Here is a 14,329-nt window from a genome sequence, read left to right as displayed (position 1 = left end):
AATGCACAAAAATGGATCTATTTATAAAACAGAACCAGTTGTGTATCACAATGCAGTACAGATATAACCTCAGCAACAATATATATTGGCAGGCCTATCTATAGTTAGGGAAACAAGTCAGTGTAACTTGTCATTTATTTTAGAATGGAATTTACAGTGATTGACTCAAAGTCTGTAGTAACAGAGCTTTCTGCAGACGTTTGTGAATGTTATATGGGATTGTATTTCCACCCACAACATCAGACATGATAGGGGCCTGTAACAGAGGCCCTGTACAGCTCTCTATGCATCCTACAGCAGCACGTGTTATGGGGAGCACTGACTGCTGCAGCTTGGTGAATCTCTCTGTATCTTCTCTTTTTGGGCTGGCCTGTTTAAGAAGAGCACAGAATTTGGCTCTTGGGAAGCCTGTAAGAGTGAGACAAGCTGTTTCTGCATTTTCATCCTTCTCTGAAGGACATTCTCCCTACAGCAGGGAAGTGGGAGGTGGATTTTCTACTAATGGTGAGTTTTGTTTTAAAATCAACAGAAGGGCTCTGGAGAAAGTTGACAAGAACTTCCTAGATGCTACAAACCAAAATACTTTTTGAGTTACTTCTGCAGTAAGTGGGAAGTCCAAATTCTATCAGGTCCACAACCCTAATTCTTGCACTTGGTTCATTGTAAATTTTTGTGAACTTTGGCAAGTTTCAGTTGTGACAGAAAAAAAACAGAGCACAGAAAGATGTAGGGAAAAGAGATTAAGCTCTGAGAATGAGTTTATCTTTTAGAGGGCAACAGATTGACTTGACAATCCAACAGAATTGTTTCCTCCTAACAAAATCAATCCTTGAAAAGGTCCCAAATAAAAGCATCTGTGATGTTGCTGAGAGAAAGGCTTTTATTCAAATAAGATTTGAAATTACTTAGGCATTTACTGGAAGTTTCCCTCAATCTTTATGCTTGCCATGTGAGAAAAGAGGTTTTACAATTAATGAAGAAGAAGCATAACAACTTGTGACTGTTCTGCTGTATTTCAGCTAATTCCTACACATCAGTGCCCATCGTCTGGGGGGAAGCAAGAAAGGACTGGAAATCTTTTCATAACATTTCCCACCTCTGCTGAGGCAGGCTGAGGAAAATCCCTGTAAGCACAGACCACCAGGGTGCAGCCTGGCTGCTGGTGGAGGAGAGGTGGGACCTGAGAGATTTAAGAGCTATGTCCACCCAAGAGGAACTTCAGTAGCTGTAAAGGATTTGGTGATTTTTGAGTGCCTGCAAGGAATATGGGCTCCTTCTTGGGGTTGGTGTGTATCAGTGGGGAAAGGGAGGGTCTGGGGCTGAGTAGTTTACATGGGAGATATCCTGGAATACAAGGAACAAGAAAAAATAACATAAGGAAATGAAAAGGAAAATTGAGAGAGAAGTTAAGACTGTAAAGAAGTGTGTGTCCTATCCAAAGTGAGCTTTCCCATTGAGCTTCTCCTCAGCATCTCTAACAGGCCTGGGGCTTGATGCAAAAAAGAGGGATGGCCCAGGTGAGGATCCTGGAGGGGTGTGGGGTTGGTGTGAATATGGGTTTCTCTTTGCTCATTTACCTGTTTTAGTATTGAGCCTGATTTCCTGAAGCTTCTACATTAGAGAAAAAAGGAGGTTTCCATAAATGTCTGCAGGATTTTTGCCTTGGAAGCGAACTTGCCAGGACTCCGCTAGCAAGTCTATCACACAGGGGTTATTTTTTTGTACAAAGGGAAGATACAGGACACAACTGAACTTTGCAGTCTGGTTGTCCCTCCAGGATGGCTCTCCTCAGCCACATCATCTACTATCCATGTGAAATCCAGCTCTGGATACAAGTGCATAGGCAAATGAGCTGAAGCTGAGTCCTGGCACACAGCTCATGAAAGGGCACACAGTCAAAAACATCAGGGGGAGACAAAGAGGGTGCTGGAAAGAAGCTGTTTGATTTCACCTGGAATTCAGTCCTGTCAAAACACATTAAAAAGACAGCATTGTTCTTCTCAGACTTAGTTAAAAGACAAAAACACCCCAGCAAAAATATCAAAATAAAAACAAAACCAAAAACAATTGGGAAAAAAAAAGAGAAAAATAAACAATAAAACCCACAACAAAACAAAATCCAAAAAAACCCACCCAGTAATTTGTAAAACATCAGAAATTACAGGATCATGAGGTAATCTCTTGTGGTAAAATGTCTGGTCTGGTTTTTTTTACTATGCATTTTATGATTAATTTTCCTTGTAAAGTAGTACTGTTGATACCAGTTACACACTCTGAGTATTAACATGGAAATGTAAGTTCATTTTGGGAACTGCTGGAGGGTGTATGCTATTCACATCTTGTAATCCTTGTTTATGTTATGCTCTGTCTATTAAGTAAAACAGTTTAAGTGCACTGAAATGGGAGATTTATATTTTAAGGTGGGGTTATGTTTAGAGAAATAATTGTTAGCTGCATCAGTGAGAAAAGCAAATACATAGTTCATTTTCTTTGGGTTTAAAGCCAGACAAGACATTTGTTGTAAATTATTCTTAGTCCTTAACAAAGGCTCTTGAATTTAGTTACCTGCCTGAATTACTGAAGGATCTCAGACCACTTTAGGAGCAGGGTCTGCAGTCTCTCGCTTTGTTACTGCAGTTTGATATCCAGTGTGGCTTGCTCTCAAGCTTGAATGGAGTGGGACAGTTTGTCTGATTTGGTCCCCATTATTTGACATCCTTCACTTGAAATCATGGTTCTACCCAAATTTACAAAAAACTCATCCCAGGTCTGACCATTTCATTGTGTGAACCTCACAGCCAGACTAGCCCTAGTTTGGGATTTATTACAAGTGTTATTGTTCTACTTTACAAGGTTTGCTATAAAAATATTTTCAGTGCTACTCTACTACTTTACTTCCACCAGTCTGATAATTTAAAAATTAAACATAACTTTGAAAGGTAAATTAGTTTTTTGCATATTAAATGATATAAATTATATAACATTTTAAATAAAAATTATAGTTGTATAATATAGTGAAGCACATTTGGAAAATATTATTTTATGTCTTATTTTTTTTCCCTTTGTTAGCATGCTTCATTTTAGCATTTGCTGCCAGGGGAAATGTATGGCAAAACTCTCATTTTTCAGATGATTCTAACTTGATATACAATATAGAACACAACTTTATTCTTAAATGTGAATTCATTGTTAAACACAATCTCATTATGCATGCTAAAATCACTAATAAATATTTTTCTATTATGTCAACTTCTATATTAATCCATGTTCTGATTTTTAGGCTGTTAAACAGGGAAGAATTATTTACCAAAATGTACATGTGGAAAAATAATCTTTTTGAGATTGGTCTCTCAGAAATCCTTTGACAGCCAAGTAGAGGAATATAATTGTCCTTGTCTTTCATTTCTCAACAGCTTTGAGACTAGTTTGTTATTTTATCTTGCAGCATTTTTCTAGTATATACACCAGATATTTCTTCAGCACGGTACTTGGAGTAGAAAATGGGAATTTAAAAACAAAACTTTGCATTTTACAGAATTGATACAGCCCACACAGTAAACTTAGGTAAGTGCTGAAAGTACCCATGTCGTGTCATGATATTATAGAGCAGAATGAACAAAGCACCACTTGTGGATGAAAGTTGCCCCCTACTGTCTGTTGTAACATGTGCATACAGAATTGTTATTCACAACTTTTGAGGTTAATTTGTCTACTGTGTCTTAAAAGAACATGTTTTAATTCTAAATTTTAGAATTTGATATGGAAATATGGTGCATAGAAGATCCAATGTTACAGGAAGAAAATGAACTGAAAGACTGCTCTAGTAAAAGCTTGGTCCTAGCATTTGCTAACAAACATTTATTGAGATAATGATTGGTGTTTCGTTTGTAATTTTGAGGGACTCTCCATCCTTGATAGTATTATGAATATTTAAAGCAAATTTGTTTAAATTTCAGGATCTATTTAGTTGCTGCAGACTACCCCTTTGTGAGCTCTTATTTCAATTATACAATAATTGCAGAGTATTGTTCCATAATGTACCAACCACATATGGTTAATCTGAGAAGCATTTTTTGTTCAAATAGTTGTAGACATTAAGAAAGAAACATACAAGCTTTTAAGTTTTTTAAAAATCTTTCCTGAATTCTGTAAATTCCCTTAAATAGTAGTAGTTAGTATAGCTTCACTACCTATGGAGACTTTCTGAGAATTTGTCAGCAATGAAAATTAGCAGGTCAAAATCCTTACATGCATAAATAATTTAAGGACTGAGAAGAAATTAATCACAAATGCCAAACCTCTGGGAAGCTTGTAAAGCATTGTCCCAGTCACAATGTAAATATATGCCCTTACTTACACTGCACAAGTGGTACTTGGAAACAGCTACAGTGATAACAAAACAATTGCCAATATTTATGCCTTCAAATTATGTCTGTCAGAACAACTTCCATGTACAAATCTTAAATGATTCATTCATAAATGCCAAACATAACTTTGCAGCAGATGACGACTGGTATCACATTGATATTATTAACTTTTTTACATTATTATTATTATTAAACCTTAGATACAATTTCTGTTGGATGCTGAAATAGAGGTTTTTTTCAAATACAATCTTTGGATTGCAATTTCCAACAAGGAATCCTTAAAGCATTTTACAAACTGTGTAGCACATAGAAATTACTTTGAAAAGAGAAACAGAAAAGAACCCCTTCCTCGAGGCAGTTGGTGAGAGTTGAGGATCTGTCAATGACAAAGTGGCAACACAACCGTGCAAGGACTAAGATTGCAGAGCTAATGGTCTGTTTTTGAAGGCACACACTCTTTCTCTCAGTCCCAGTACCTGTTGCTCCTGTTGGTACTACTTCTGTAGAAAACCCATTTCTCTTTTTGAGGATTTATTGGTGCTGTCAGGGAGATGTCAAGCAGGAGGCAGCTTCTCTTTGGATGTTGCTCTAAATGTTAAGCTTTGTATGCCTGCAGGGGACAACAGGAGAAGCTTAAGGAACAGAAATCCATGGAGGCTTACTAAATGCTTAGAAGTATTAGAAGGCACTTGTGGCTCAGAAATGCCCCGAGCTGAAAAAAGGTAGGGGGTGAGAGAATGATAGGAGGATGTGTTATATATTCTTTTCCTGCTGTTGTTACTTAGGCACTCCCAGTGACTTAACCATATCAGAACATGAAATTAAGTCTTGTCCTGGTTGTTAGGCTTCCTACTTCGTTGCTCAAAAGAACTTGTCAATAATATGTACTGCATTCTGCAGAGTTCTGCTTGGGACAGCAATACAGCAGAGACTTTTAAACTGGAAAAAGAGGAAAAAAATCTTTGTTCTTCAGTTCCTTGCAGTCCATAAGTAATTTTGTACACAAACTGTACGCAGTTTTCAGTTTGGGGTCATAATGGGACTTAACTATTCTGTAACCCAGCAATCAAATTATCACTCAGTGGCTTTCAGACTTGCCACTCTCGCTGTTCTTTAGCCACTGTTATAATTTGTAGACTTTAATGTTTGCTGCATATGCTTTGAAGTTTTTAGTATATGCAAAAATGCATATTTGAACAAGTAACCACTGTGTAGCAAATTTGGGACTTCGTCTCATCCAAACTGATGTGATCCCAAAATGTTCAGTTTAGCAAGGGTTCACTGTATCCCAACAGACTGTAAATTTATCTGTGTTAAGTTTAAAAACAAAAATAACAACATAACAATTATATTTATAAGGATCCACAAACAGGGTCAGAGCAAATAACAGTTCTGATTCAGTATTTCTGAAAGAATGTAGACTGATCAACCTAAAAGCCAGGCATCCTGCAGTACTGCAGATGGCTTTCTCAGAGAAAGAATGATAAAAATAAGTACTTAATCCTAGAAATTTACGGGAAGATATTTGAAGAGGAGTATTTTCCAAATTTCCCAGGGTTTGCTTCTTGACACTTTCTATTGTAGTTCACTTTTATCACATGTGCAAATGTTGAGTCAGTCTTTAGTTTCACTTTTATATTGCCACCTTTGCATCAAGTGTTACTGAGTTCATTGCTCTCCTGGTGCCACCAGCATCGTTACCAGCATGTTTTAGCCTGTCTTTATCTACAACATTCCTGCTGATCAAAGTAACCAGAAGTGGAACTTTACCATCAGTATTGTACATCCCTCTGTGTACTTGAGATCGTAATTTGTATAAATTTAGAGGCATATACTAATGCAGTATAAATGCAAATGTGAAATAAAATATTGACTTCTGTATTTCTCCCCTTAACATATACCTTAGCTGCTATAGCACAGAAGCTGACTAAATTCTTCTATGGATTGTGCCTTGGATCAGAATAAAAGCAACAACTTTATATATTACATATATTATATATTACACTGGGCAATCTGAAGTATCTCAGAGAAAAGGCTAGTTTGTCTTTTCAAATGTATGGAAAGGCAAAAATCCATCTGTCAGAGTAATAACAAGGTCCTGTTTAAAGAAACAAATTTCTACTAGTGTCAATACATTTACTGTAGTTTCCCATTAAACCTTGTTGCAATTTATTTTCTTCTTCACTAGATGCAACATATTTAACTGAAAAGTAGTTGCAATAATGTGAAGTTTTCTGGAAAGTCATGAATACCTTATGTGTGTGGAAATGTGTTCAGTTGCCTGTTGCTGCACAGCCATTAATCTGATGAATAAAGAGTTTGCACATGGGTTCACTCAGAGAGTTAACATCTGATTTTACGTGGAAATATTTGAAAGAAAAAGTACAGCATAGCCTGAAGCCTGTTAGATTTTTAGAGATTTATTGAATGCAGTTTCTTGCTTTGGTTCCTATTGTCTACTTAGAAAAGAATGTTGTTTTGAAATTTAAAATGAAATAAAGGGAAACAATTCAAACAGCATTTCTACTGGACAAAAATTCCTTTACTTCAAACACATACAAAACCTGTCAGTTTTCATTACTCATCTATTGTTCTGCTATTTCATTATCTTCTACATTAAATCAGTTGATTCCCCACCTTTACACTGGTGTTTTGGAGATAAAATAAAGGGGCAGGAACTATCTTCATTTATCAACCTGAAATAACATCAGCGTTTGTATTGAGATAATATTTCTGTCAATAATTCATTTTTAGAACAAAGAATGAATAGTATTGGTAGTTATTGTTTCTCTCTGTGGAGATAAATGCTTGATGTAGGAATTACTAGTTTTAAATTATAGGGCAATACTTAATCTCATCTTGATCTAAAAGGGATTAGAATTTCCTGGTGAATTCAGGAAATCTTCAAACATAACCTGTGTCCCTGTTTGCTGCTTCTGTAATTGTTTTTGAATTTATCAACTCTGGCATGTTGTTAGTGTTGGAGAGAATGCAAAATAGGTGAGGCATCTGTATTAATTAGCTGGATATGTTGAATGACCTGTTATTAATAAGACTGTAAACACTTGGCCTCCAACAGCTACTTCACTCTTTGCCTATTACAGTGCACTGGGTGTGGATGATTAGAATAGTACTTGATTGGAATTTTCCCTGCTTCTTCCTGGGAAGATTTTTAGTTACATTGAAGAGACTTAGGACTTGAATCAGAAATTGCATTGCTTTGACAAAGAACATGTCATGTTGTGTTTGTATTGTTTACTTCACTTTAAAAGCAAGACCAGGTGCCCCACTTGAAAATACTTTTTCTATTTTCAAATTGCTTGTTTAAGATGGTCTTTGCCTCAATTTTTAAAAAATATAGTTTTAGAATATTTTTTGACCTGAGTTGGTAAATTTTCTAGGAGTGTGTTTTGATACAAAAGACAATATGAAATCATCTGTTCTGTGTCCAGTGGTCTAAAGTCTGATGCTTGCTCATTTCTGAGTGAATTCAATTCCTTAATGAAGTTGTGCATACACACTTTTTTGGGTTGTATGGGGATTTTTTGTTGCTGTTTTTTAGAGTTAAATCTGCTAGCTCCTGCAGTTTTTCTAGTGCTCAGTAGCTGTGAGCTAAGCTCAAATGGCAGTTGGGTGTCCTTAGATAATAAAGGTAATGTTAATATTGTGTCCTGGGTTCTGTCACACACCTCAGAGACCAGCTGGCCCATGTGCAAAATAAGCCAGGCCTCTTTAGCTCATGACCAAATACACAGAGCTGAGGCAAGAAAATGAAAGTTTATCTCTTTACTTTTAGCTGCTCCAGTAGATAGCAAGTATTGACTGTGAACAAAACTCTCAAATCCTTCAGACACCACTTGGAATGTTTGGCTGTGATTTATCTGCTGAGGAGCTTCCACAGGAAGGCTTCCTTTTCTTGCCAAATCTTTGTGTATTGGAACAAAGTTTGTTTCAGAGCACGTTTTACCTTCATTTAGCTTGCTTATTAACTTTGAAAGATTACAAAAAGGTACAGATACAGGCTTTGGTGGCCTGTTGAGGGGTGAAAAATAAAGCCACAGAGTGGAGAGTAAAATAAAATTGTGCAACAAGATATTTGTGGATGAAAGGCCTTCACCACTAAACTGCAGCCACATATTATAGTGCAAACATTTAGAAGACGACATCTCCAAAAGCAAATTATTCCAAATGGGCCATCATTGAATTCAGATATTACTCCTATTGCATTTCTTTACCTTGGGTCTGAGAGATATAACTATAAATCCATATGCTTAGGATGTACTTTTTAAATTGAATATTGACACATCTGCTGCTTAAGAAAGGTTCTGCTCCCTTGATTGATAAGAAAATATGCTGTTCACAGATAATATCCTGTTCTATTATGAAATTAAATTTACTTAAACTTGGCTTTCCAGAAGTCAAATGCTCCCAAATGGATAAAACCAGTATACTTAAGGAATAGTTTGATGAAGTAAATTCTTTAACATACGAATATATATTGTCCATGACAATAGAGTCCCTGGAGTTAAGGCATGGGTGTGTGTGGCAGATGCAAGGCCTGCATATGGATGTTAAAATCCACATCAAGGCTTGTATCAACTAAACATGATGCAGCAATTGAGAATGGCTGTTTGTAGAGCTCTGGTCAGCATTAGCAAAAAAAAAAAAGAAAAAAAAAAAAAAGAGAGAAAAAAAGGCAGAGTTTGCATTCCACCGTGGTGCTGTAAGTCAGCCTCTGGAAACCCTCCTTCATGTGGGTGCACATCATTCTTCAGGCACATCCTTGGTTTAGACTAACTCTGACTCCCTCAGTAATGTGTTAATCTGACAGCTAATCTTGCTAAAAAAATGGATTAACTACTATGTTCACGACAGAAAGTATCTATCAAAAGGCATGATTTTGCTTTTCAAATGCTCTGTTCCAGTGGGCTCCTCCTTTGTTCAAGGGGACTGTGTTCATCAAAATGGTTTCTATTTGATTCTGCTTCTTGAAGAAAGGTGTCTCCTTATTGCCATTTAACCTCAGAAAACTTTTTGAGTTTTTTCCCCCTGATAATTTGTCTTGACATTTTCATATAATCAAAATTAACCATATTGCCCACAAAACTGTTGAGGTTGCAAAACCATCTGTGAACTATGCCCTGCAGTTAAACACTTCCAAATTAGGATTAGCAGCCTGTGTTTTATTTTCTTGTTTACTTTTTCCCCAATAAACAAAAATGCTTATGTCCTTAAAGAGAGGATGGATTTCTGAATAACTGGAAATTATTAGGTTTGTCTGTAATTAAATGTGAAAATAATTAAATCTTACTTTCCGAAGATAATAACTTCTGCAGTATATTCCTTCTAATAGGGTCTGAAGTAAAGTGTCAAGAATCTCACAAAACACATTGTAAAATAGGAACAGGGTAAAGGTCATTCCACCTGCTGTGGCAGCACTAAAACTAGTTTTGTGGACCTAACTGAAATATATTAAAAAATGAGTTTAGGACAAGAAGCTGAAAACAATGCTAAGCTATTCACCTTTTATTCTTGGAGGTATCTGCACAAAGTCACCCAAAAGAATTAATAGAATTAAAAGATTTAATTGGTACCTGAAGATTCATCTTCATGACTAACATTCAGAACTGCTGTCTTCTAGAGCTGTTAGAAAAAAAGAAAAGGTTCTTGAGGTGTTTCATATGGATAATTATAAAACTCAGAATCCATTATATATAGTATTGGAGGTATCTATTACAATACCTTTATTTTATTGCAATTGCTTCTGTTGCAGTAGTTTCTGAAGTGAAAATAAATCCCAATTATTTATTTTTTATCTTTCCCAGTACATACTGCAGTGTATTGGTTTGCATTTTGACTATCAGCAGCTATCTTCCACAAGACTGTGCACACCCATGTGTTTGGAGATTTGCTGAAACATTCACTGCCAAGCAGGGTTTTATGTCTTCCAGAGTGATCAGATATTAGTTTGACTGTGTGTGGAAATGTGCAGTAAATCAGTGATGGATTTTTCCATCTGTCTTGCATAACATCCAAAAGTGGTTATCTGATGTAAGCCAGAATACCAGAAAAAGAATTATACAGTCATATATTTAAAAAGGCCTTAGCAGAGTTATGAAATAAATAAATAGCATGTTGATCTTAATAAAATGAATTGCTCTAACTGTTTTAGTTAGAGGATTCTTTTACTTAGCTAATGAATTTCTTGAAATAGGAGATTGTCTTGTTGCACCTAATTATGTACTGTATTTGCCGCAGGGTTTAAAAGCTGCAGATAAATGATTTAGTTAGGTACCCAAAGATGCTGCAGGTAAATCCAGTTTCCTTACTTCCCATATGTGATCTATGTAATGAATCAGAAGCTCAAATAACTGCTCAGAAACACTGGAGCTCTAAGGGGAGTTCTCTGAACTGTGTTGTGCTGGTTTAAATATATTGATTCTGTCACCATAGGACAGATCTAACCTATTTTCTTCACTTTCTCTCTGCTCATTTCTGTATTTATCTTTATAAAGAGTGAGAGTTAAATAGATCTCTTGATGTTAAACAGTATGTACTTCTATTAGTATTGCATAACTGATTGCAGATTAAAACAATAAATAGCTCACACAGGAATTTACTGGGCATCTTTTGGACAGGTTATCTTTTAAAAGCAACTTAATTTTATTTTAATCAAGTAGAATCTGAAAAAATTGTACTTAAATAGAACACACGGACATCTTTGATATTTCATACAGTATAGCTTGAAGCGGAGTTCAGCATCTGGATAGACTAATATCATTCCTCTGTACAGGCTGCTTTTTCTTGGGTTAAAAAAAAAGAACTATATGTAAAAATTACTAGATACTTCTGTCTTACGATTGAATATGGAAATTAAAGAAGCTGAGGAGTGTTATTATCGGTCATTTAGGCAAATTTTCTGACTAATGAGAAAATAACATTTATCTCCTTGGTTCAAAAAGAAAAAAAAAAAAAGAAATCCCTATAGACAATTTTGTCTTTTATAAATGACTACAAAGTATTTGGATCCAAAATAAGGCAAATTAACAAAATTAAGCTGCAAATTTGTAAAGTATATTTAAGTACTTAAGTACCTTTGTTTACCCAAGTCCAACTGAAAGAAACTATTTATAATTAATCAGATATATCATATTTATTGTCTGAGAATCCATTTGCATGCAATAAACCTAGATATTCCCAAGAGCTTTTAATATTAACATAACATGTTAATTGAATCAGGAAATAATTTTCAGTCTGAAAATCATCTTCATGGCAATTACTGACATTAAATATACAATTTGTATGAAATGCATAGCAAGTGTAATTGACCTAACTAAGCACTAGTTTGAATTCTAGTTTGTATTCAACTTTTGTGTCTATATTGAGTGTCTGTGTATTGAACCTGGAAGTACTGCCTGGTTCAAATTGAGATACTGGTTTCATCATTATGTACTGTAACATGAGCTGAAAATTGTCCAACTTTACTGAACAATTAGAAATTTACTTTCATGACCATGTACTAAAAAAAATGGTGTTTTGACCATTCTGCATGTAAAATTGTGAGTTTCACGCATGCTTACCAGAAGCTAACCTCAATGTCAGAATAAACTCCTGTACCTCTTCATTCCACATCACTTAAGGGATATGAAGTATTTGCAATCCGTGGTTGTCATTTCAATCACCTGTGTCGGTGGTTGGGGCTGGCAGGCGCTGTGCCATGTCAGCAGGGAGGGCAGTGGGTTCCCAGACACCTCAGCTGTGCCCCAGCCCCAGCCCACAGTGCAGCACAGGCTCCCCACATCTCCTTTCTGTGCTGCTCCTTCCTTTTTCTCTCTCTGACCCTCCAGAGTGACCTTCGGCCATGAGAAATGTTTGAGGTGCAGCTTTTAGAACCAGTGAGATTTGCCAACCGTGATATAAAACGGAGGGTTTTCACTAGCTTTTGAAAATAAAATAATAATAAAGAAGTAGCAGTATTCTAAAACTGCTTGTAGTTGTAACAGCTCTCCATTTTCAGTCCTAGATGACAAATACCAATCCAATTCCAACAATCCTTGCATATCTATTTAACTTCCAGAACATTTGTGATACCAAGTGTTTTTTACAGTGTGAAACAGACAAAGTACCTTGAGAATGATGAAAGAATACATTGTTTTGATATTTCTGCTTATTTGTTTTGTGGAAGTTTTTGTTTGTTTAGCTGCAAGGAATCACAAAATACTTTGTTTTTTGAACAAGTGAGTTATGGGAAGGAAAGGATTAATTATACTGGTGAACCCTGTATTGTTAGCCGCAGTAGAAACTGTAGACATATTTTACTCCTATAAATAGCTCCTCTTTTATCTAACATCTTTTAGTCAGATGGTGCTGAGACCCCTCCTTCTTCACCAAGAAACTTACAGTCATATTTCAGCAGTATGTTTTATATGTAATACAAAAAACAAATCCAAAAAATGTGCTGTTGTCTTGCCTTTTAGTACAGTGGCATAAAATTATGAAAGGAATAATGGGTGCAGGGGATGAATAAGACTAGCCAGGTTTGGATTTCATTTTCTAAATGAATTCAGCTGGTCTGACAACCCTAGAGGTGCCCTTAAGCAGAGAAATTGTTAGAGAAGGTTAGATTAGGTGATAATTGCAGGACAGAATAAAAGTTGAGCAATTGCTTTTCTTTCTTCCTGGATTTTTGAGGAGAACTGAATCAGTTTGGCATATTGTGAAACCATAAAAACAGTGGGCCTCTCATATTGTTTGTTCTGAAAATTAAAATATCAATACATAAAAATGCTGAAAAGCCTCAATATAGTCTATGAAATTCCAAACTTATAGTGCCAAAAGAGTATTTACTTATGTTAGGGCTCCATCTACAGTCATGAGGAAGCAAATCTTATCATGGATGGTAGCAATCTCACCATGTTTACCATCATAAAGTCTCCTTTTATTTGGGTAAGCATACTTCAGGCTTCTTTGCAGCCACAGTTAAAGTATCTGATTTCCAATTATTTCCAGTAAAGCAGCAGGCAAGGTTACATTGACTATATATGCCAGTATTCTGCTAGGGTTGGCTTAAATTTCAAGTAATTTTATTATCAGAAGGTTAACAGGCACAGAGAATGTTATCATATAATCCCACTCATGCATTCCGTTTTTTAAATAGTTAGGATTTTTGCCTTCTCACTATTTCAGTTTGAGAGGCTCTTTAAGAACATCATGCCTCAGATGATGAGCACCATTCCAGTACTGACAGTCTAAGTGTATTTAAGGGACTTCTTGTATCCTTTTGATTTTAAGCCACTATTGACCTTGAGTTAAAATAGATTGGATGTAATCCTCAGCCTCGATTTCCAATAGCATTTAAAAACAGTTATGGCACTATAACTAAATAACTGAAATAGTTCTCTCATATTTGGCACTTTTTGCTGTCAATATATGAATTGGAGTTTGAATTAGGTTTTCCATTTCTTAGAAACAATCAAGAAGAATTGAAGACAGCCACTTGTGAGGAAGGTGGAGGCTGAGAAATATGTAAGTCCAAGCCTGTTTATTTTGTTACTATGTCTCAATGTTAATCTACTGAACAATTATCATATGTAAATGAAAACAAGCAAACAAAAATACCCAAATCTTATTCTTCACTTACGTAACAAATGGAAGGAGGAAGTTTATCAGGGAAATTATTTAAATATCAAAAATAGCAATATAAAGGGCTAAATATGGGACAATACAAAGCATTTATATAATTTACTGGAAGTCTCACACATAAGGAAAGAGATAAATCAAGTGGGTGGGACAAGGCTTCGAGGTACAAAGATCACACCTGCATTTTTGATATAATATTAATCTGTACTAATGACAGTTTAGCTACCACTTCATAATAGTACCTAAGAAAGGCATTTGCTTGAGCATGATCAAGCATGTTTAAAAATCTAAAAGGAGAGTTGTTAAAAAATGAGACTGTGTAG

At 35.7% G+C, this 14,329-nt stretch overlaps 1 long non-coding RNA gene across 14 annotated transcripts in view; it reads left to right on the top strand.

Annotated features, from left to right (window-relative positions):
- LOC105758733 (uncharacterized) overlaps positions 1–14,329 on the top strand; it is an 80,290-nt gene that overhangs the window by 53,386 nt on the left and 12,575 nt on the right. For 13 of the 14 annotated variants that reach the window (XR_012057790.1, XR_012057783.1, XR_012057787.1 and 10 more), the window contains one exon: positions 3,446–13,892. This is a non-coding gene — a long non-coding RNA (uncharacterized lncRNA). The remainder of the gene's footprint in view (positions 1–3,445; positions 13,893–14,329) is intronic. The other variant, XR_012057777.1, reaches the window with a different exon arrangement.

Source organism: Taeniopygia guttata, chromosome 11 (genome assembly GCF_048771995.1).
Source record: "Taeniopygia guttata chromosome 11, bTaeGut7.mat, whole genome shotgun sequence".
NCBI classification, from domain to species: Eukaryota; Metazoa; Chordata; class Aves; order Passeriformes; family Estrildidae; genus Taeniopygia; species Taeniopygia guttata.
The sequence above is the reverse complement of the archived record's forward strand: the minus strand, read 5'-3'. Positions and strand labels throughout refer to the sequence as shown.